Genomic DNA, 7,863 nt, shown 5'->3' with positions numbered 1-7,863 from the left:
TAGAAATCTTTGTGATAAACATGACCATTGAAATCTACCCGAGGACTTTATAGACATACACAGGTGCCAAGGATCCAAGTGCGACTGATTATGACTAGTAATAATCAGATACATACAGATTAGAGATGCATGCGCCAATATCTCAGTGTTAGTAGCGAAAACAATGAGTCTTTCTGTAAGGAACAATATATTCTAAAACGAAATGGAGATCTTTTTTAAAGGTTAAAAACGCATCCAATTTTATGCCTTACAGGGCTTATACTAAGTTCAATATTGTATAACTGTATTAATTCATCTGTGAAGCTAGAAACTTACAGCCACTTGTGGAAGAGATGTACTCTTGCTCTGGAGTGTGTTACTGAATATGTTAAAGCTGTAGTGATAAGCTTCTAGTCATGTAGTTATTAAATTTTTTTAAATAAAATAAAAAGAAAAATTAAAAAAAACAAAGGCTCTTGCCTCAGAGGATTGATAACTTCTTCCGATCTTGAAATCTACCTGATGACTTTATATCCATGCTCAGATGCCAAGGAGCTCAGAAAGTAACCGACTGTAACTAGTAATAATCTGATACATAGAAATTAGAAACTCATGTGCAAACATCTTAATGTTAATTGCATTAAATATGAATTTTCTGCATGAAACTGTATTTTAATAATGAAATGGAGATCTTTTTTAAAGGTTAAAACCTCATTTAATTTTATGTCCTATAGAATTTATACTGAATACAATATAGTATAACTGTAATAATTCAACTGTAAACCTAAAAATTTACAGCCGATTTTGAAAGAGATGCATCTTAGCTCAGAAAATTGTTATTGAATACATCAATGCTGTTGTAATGAAATGCTTCTTCTAATTAGGTAGTTATTAAAAAATTTTTTTAAACTGATTAAAAAAATAATTATTCAAAGCATAAAAATTTGCTCCTTAATAATTAGTAGATGTGAAAGACATTACCATTGAAATTTACCTGATGACTTTATATCCATGCTCAGATGCCAAGGAGCTCAGAAAGTAACCGACTGTAACTAGTAATAATCTGATACATAGAAATTAGAAACTCATGTGCAAACATCTTAATGTTAATTGCATTAAATATGAATTTTCTGCATGAAACTGTATTTTAATAATGAAATGGAGATCTTTTTTAAAGGTTAAAACCTCATTTAATTTTATGTCCTATAGAATTTATACTGAATACAATATAGTATAACTGTAATAATTCAACTGTAAACCTAAAAATTTACAGCCAATTTTGAAAGAGATGCATCTTAGCTCAGAAAATTGTTATTGAATACATCAATGCTGTTGTAATGAAATGCTTCTTCTAAGTATGTGGTTATTAAATAAATAATTTTTAAAAATCATGACTTGTTTGTTAGTCTATTATTTTTCTGAACGCATCAAGACAAACATCCACTCATCCTTGAACCCTTGAGCAATATGTACTCAATAAATAATGGTTGAGTCAATAAATGAATGAATAAAAACAGATGAAACAATGAATCTCCAGTCCTTTCTTTTCTTCCTTGTTTTGCTTTGACTTGGAACTGAGTGTAGACAGATCCCTTGTTGTTTTGGAATAAAGGTGCTAATGTGAGGTCCAGAGGAAAAGCACTCAAGAAGTTGGCTTCAAAAAGCCAGTTCTGACCCAAGCTTTAGAGAGAAACTTGAGTGTCTATGCTACTCAGGTAAGTTGACAGAATCAGGAAATTTTAAGTGTCCAAGAAAAAAAATCATAACTAGGAAAAGAGCTGGCATCTAGTAAAGTAACCTCTGAGTTCTGTCTTGAAGGAACACAAACAGGAAGCTAGGCAAATGTTATGGACTAAATGCTCGTGTCCCTGAAATGTAGATGCTGAAGCCCTAACCTTAGTGTTACGGCATCAGGAGCTGGGAGCTTTGGGGCATGATTAAGCTTTGAGAGAAAAACCTCATGAACAGAAGGAGCGCCCTGTTAAATGACCCCAGTGAGCTTCTTCACCCCTGTGATGTGAGGACAGTAAGTCAGCAGTGCAGTGTGCAACCCAGAAAGGGCCTGTGCCAGAACTCAACCATGCTGGCACCCATCCCAAGCCCAGACTTCCAGCCTCTAGAACTGAGAGAAATAAATGTCTGGAAGAAATAAATATCTAGGAGAAACAAATGTCTCAGAGAAATAAAAAACACCCAGGCTATGGCATTCTGTTATAGGAGTCTGAAGAGACCAAAACAGCAGGTCACATATAGAACGGAACACTGGAATTGTGGATATTCAGTTAAAGCTCACATTGACAGAGGGCAGATCTGTCCTTTATTGCCATACTGTGCAGGTGTGAATTGGGAATAAGAGAGGAGCAGGGAGCTGTGGTTTAAGTCCTCTTCTCGCCTGCTAAGCAGGCCATCTGTGAGACCCGTCTGTGGAAATGTGTGAGTGAAATGGCAGAAAAGATGTCCTTCCCTTGTTATCATTGTTACTGCTGTTTAAAATAGCTTTAGGTCATCTACCATATTTATGGAAGGAGTTGGTCTCAGATTAGAGATAAGAAAATACCACTATATTCCATTTATGGAAATCAGAGCTCAGCAGTTAAATGCCACTAAAAGAGACGATTTTCTAGCTCAATAGAACTAAGGAATTCTGAGCTTTTAAACTCACGTTTTATCAGATGGAAGGAAGTAATATTGGAGAATGGGGAGATTAAATGTCAAGATGAAGGCCATATCTACATACAGCAATCAAATCCGCCCAAGTAGAGTGAATCTGAGCCCAGCCTACTTTGTAGCCACCATGGTGGAGCTGATCAGTGATCAATGATGTCAAAAGGGCTATGATCTGACTCAGTTTCCCAGAAACAAGGGAGTCTGCTCTGCAGCAATCCAGTGTCATTGGTTCAAACTATCTTTACTATTTCTTTCATAAGGACACAAAATTTAGTTTAAATGGCCATATTTCCTCTGGAAGATTAAAAATTTAGTTGATATAGTATTTCTACACATTATAGAAGCCTTCAATAAATGACCACTTATTTAAACAGATTCATTATGATGCACAGTTTTGTTTTAATTACTGCCTTTTTCTACGTTGTGCATTTTTCTTCAAATATGTTGTTTTATCATGTTTACCAAAAAGCCTAATAAACAAGATGTTGGCTTTTGGCTCTATTTTTATTTTATTCATATTTCTTACGGCATGATGTGCATAAAATTCTCACACATAGCATAATAGTAGAAGCAAAGGTGCAACAACTAATAATAATGTGGTACCATAATTATGAACTGATGGCTTAATTACATATACTATCCTTCCCTCCTACACCATGTCCTATCCTCTTTTAGAGGTAGTCTCATTATATAACCCAGGCTGGATTTGAAATCACAATCTCCTTCTTCATCTTCCCAAGGGATGGCATTACAGTTATGCACTGCCAGGCCTGGCTTCCTGCTACACACTTTTTATAAAATTGAAATTTAAGGGGCTGGAGAGATGGATCAGTGGTTAAGAACACTGGCTGTTCTTGCAGAAGACCCGGTTCGAATCCGAGTACCCACATGGCAGCTAACAACTGTCTGTAACTCCAGTTCCAGGGGATCCGACGGCCTCTTCTGTCCTCTGCAGGCATTGCACAACACAGGTGCACTTACCTACATGCAGGCAATACACGCATACACATAAAATAAAATAAAAAATCATAAAATATTTTAAATTGAAATTTAAGTTAATCCTACTACCTTTCCATTGATCATTAATTTCTTCTCTACTTCATATTGTCTTGTTTATCTTATTTTCTCTCTTTCCTACATGCAATAAAAATTCATAATAAGCACTGGCATTTATCAAAGGCTTTGCTCTTGAGGCACTACACCATTTTCTTTATAAAGCATGCCTTTCACTCCAGATCTTTTAAGGTAGTTGATATTAGTGTTATCTCTATGTAAAATGAGAACATTGATGTGGACTGAGATTAAGCTACATGTTCAAGTTCACAGAGACAAGATATTTAAGTAATTTTCAGCAAATATTCTCTTACCTTTCCATTGTATTCAGAATAAACTTCCATGACTTCTTGATATTGGTCCTTCCATGACTTGGTCAAAGGATCTAGTAACTCCACAGAATGTTAAACAGACATGTCATAAACATAGACCTTAAATATTCTTCATAAATTTGGCTTGTTTCTTGTGTTCTGATATTCTGTCATGAGATGAACAGAAGTGGATACTACCACTTCAGCTTGGGCCATATAATAAAATACACAGGGTAAAACATAGAAGTCATTGATTCCAGGAATATCAAGACACATATAAATTTAGGTTAAACCTATAAGTTAGATTGTGGAGCCTAGCCAAACCAAATTGCTACAACTTATAGACCTGTGCCACTAATTTGGAAGTATGTTGTTAGCTATGGATTGAATATTTGTATTCCAGGCCACCAAGTTCATATATTTATGTCATAATCCTCAATGTGATAGTAATGATGCTTAGGTTATGAGGGTTCAACCCCTATGAATGAGATTACTACTCTTACAAAGAGACACAAGAGTCTCTCTCTCTCTCTCTCTCTCTCTTCACAAAAAGACACAAGAGACTCTCTCTCTCTCTCTCTCTCTCTCTCTCTCTCTCTCTCTCTCTCTCTCTCTCTCCTCTCTCTGTCAATAAAGCCAGAGAACATCCACCTGCCAACCAAGAAGAGGGACTCAAACAGGAACTAAATTGGTTTTCACCTTGATCATTTACTTTCCAGCCTTCAGAATTGTGAGAGATAATTTCTGAGGTTAAACTGCCCAGTCTGTGGTATCTTGTTGTAGTAGCCCAAGATGATCAAAGTATTTTAGAACATCATTATTGTTAACATTATTGCAACATATAGATAGCAAGCTGTAGAAGGGGGATTCAAATTCATGTCTATTGGGTGTCAGAATAGAAGTGCCCAATTCTCTCTCTTTTTTTTTTTTTTTCTTCTTCGGATTTTGGGGTTTTTTTTTTTTTTTTCCCCCTGCCACGTTTTTTTAAAAAAAACTTTTTAAAAATTTTTTATTGAGAATTTCATACATGCATATAAGGCGTTTTGACCAAATCCACGCCCACTCCCTCCCCTCCAACTCCTCCCATATCTCCCATAACTTTTCCCTGAACAACATCTTATATGCTTTCTTTTTCTTTTTCATGGGGCTTTTTGCTTCTCTAACATTCCCCCCCTCTGAAAAGATAACCCTAAACTCTGTTAGGGATTAGATAAGAGCTCCCAAATACTTTTGACATTGTTGGCCTTTGGAACAGAGTATGTTGCTAAGAGGCCCAAGGACATCTTGATTTTTAGCCAAGAAACTGGCTACTTTTCTTTGGGGTCTTTTTTACCCTAACTGACTAGTCAATTCCTACCTCCTCCTCTTATCACATCATCTCCAGAACAGGTTACCCAAATTGCTGATAGGGAATCAGTGGGTCTTTCTAAAAGACTTCCAAATTACATAACTCTTAACTGTACAGAGAAAAGAAAGTCCTTGACTGGTGCCTAGGAGATTTGAAGAAGTAAAGGCAAGAGTAATTAGCATTACAACTTCTAGACAGGGAACCAGAAAAAAGTCAAAATAGGGCAGATTTCAAATGTTCATATCAGAGTCCACTGGAATTTCTTGACGAGAGTTTCCAAAAGCATCCCTCTATTGGGTTCCTCCTCATTTTTCTTTTGTCTGCCAGGGCTGGACTTGAGAGTGATGGATTCAGGATTTGCTTTCAGGCATTTTGATAGCTGTTGGAGTAGTTACAATCAGTGTCAGTTCCCTCTCAATGGCTTCTAGATAGGAGGAGAAAACAAACTTGGCCATCATTTTAGAACAGTAGCAGGTTGTCGCCCTTAGCTACAGGTAGGTGCTCGTATTGCAGACCAAGATTTGAAGTCTTACATCTGAGCAGTACTTTCTGATTTAGAACAAAATCATCAACAAGAAATAATTGTCTAAATAAATTTTTATAAACTTAAGCCTAACGACTGGGAAGTATATTCCCTTGAACTCTTAAAGATACACATTGATCACCTTAATTCTTTGGTTATATTTTCCTTTTGGGTGTTTAAGACCACACAGTTGGCCCAAATAAATCAATTTATATTTACACTTAAGGTCGTTTGAAGATCTGTTTCTCAGGGGTCACATGGGCTTGGGAGGAGCCCCTGGCTCCTTTCAGAAAGACATTTCTTTATCACCATCCTTCAGGAATATTCCAGAAAGTAGGTACAGTGATACAGGTTGTCAGGTGTGTATTCAGATGGTGTCTGCATTTTATACAGAGCTATATGAAAATCAAATCTGTTCATGGCAGTTTTGGACTCCCTCTTTTGCCATAGGTGTAGTTAGGATAGAAGAGTCAGCATAGCAAGGGTAAGGATCATGGGCATTTGGGTCAGTTCTCCATGTACACTGCTTGTGCCTTCCAGGCCTGCTCCAGCATGTTCATTCATATTTCATTTCCATTTGATGATGGAGTGCTGCTATGCATCTGCACTTTATGAATTGTGTACTCAGACAACACCCTGTTGATGATGTCATATGCAACTTTGTAGCTCGTGGTTAAGCATTCAGTCTTTTCCAAGACTCACTAGTAGGTCAAAAGTTATGTCTCAAAGAAAAGTGTTATTTTTGAAGGATTGTTGACATTTACTTCAAAATTCTAAGGGCTTATGCTATGATTTGCTTATGGAGACCTATGAGAATCCAAACGCTCCAGACAGTACCCTCCCTGTCACCGTCTCTCCAAGCATTATTGAATCTGCTGGATCATATGTCTCAAGCTGCAGAACAGCTTGCACAGCTTGCACTGCAAAGCCTTCTACTGTTTGGGACTCTTCAAAACTAGCAGTTTGTTGAGTCACTTAGTAAATGGGTCAGAGTAACACACCTAAATAGGTTATTTCCAAAATGGAAAAGGCCCATCACTAGAGTTACATTTCTGTTCAAGTTGCAGGAAAGGCCGGGTCCCATGATTATCCTCCACCTTTGGAGGAATAGCTCATCAGGCTACCACTGGATCTACAGAGGTTTCACTGATACAGAAGTTCCCTGAATATATGCCAGATTTATTTCCTACCCTTTGACAGGCAAATGCTTGATAGATGGACTGTGACTTGAAAATTCAAGTTAGGCTTTTGCTCCTTGCCCGGGACCTCGAATGCTTATTATTGATCATGAAAGGATTTAGAAACTTTTTATGTGTTTACCTTCTAGGGAAGCCATGATCAGATAATATGTCAGATGATTCTGTTGCTTGGCTACACTCTGTAACAGTAATCAAACCCACCTTGTCTTTACTGGATTAATGAGCGCACTTAGTCCCTGCTTCTCCAGGATATAGTTACTTCCATTGCATTTAAGTTTCCCAACAGTGAGAGAGCCCATATATGATTACTGGGCTTTTCAAAGATGCCAGGGTTTTCCTTACAGATTTAGCTTTCAGAGTACTGGTGTAAGGCATGTTTTCTGAACCCTTCCAGTCAGAATGAATACATCCTTAATAACAAATGTAACATTCCAAACCCCCTGAAGTATGCTTTTGAATGTGTTCCCCTTCATCAAACCAACACAGGTCCAGAATTTTTTATTCATTTACACCTGTCTTGTTTCAACCAACCAGCCTTTCTAACTCCCTGAGCTGAAGGATTAAGGACATATTTTCTACTTAGGGAACATATAGCAACAAGTTCAGTTTTGGTCCAGCTTTATGTTGCCACCACCATGATCCCACAACCTCACTGTACAGTCCCACACATATTTCTTGGACTTGTGTCTGCATAAATTAGAAACTCATATTTTTTTAGCATGATGTCCTGAAATGTTGTGCCTATAAAATGTGTATGAATGGGGAAGATTTATATATATAAAT

This window comes from Nannospalax galili, unplaced genomic scaffold (assembly GCF_000622305.1).
Source record: "Nannospalax galili isolate Female #2095 unplaced genomic scaffold, S.galili_v1.0 scaffold3891, whole genome shotgun sequence".
Lineage (NCBI taxonomy): Eukaryota > Metazoa > Chordata > Mammalia > Rodentia > Spalacidae > Nannospalax > Nannospalax galili.
The sequence above is the reverse complement of the archived record's forward strand: the minus strand, read 5'-3'. Positions refer to the sequence as shown.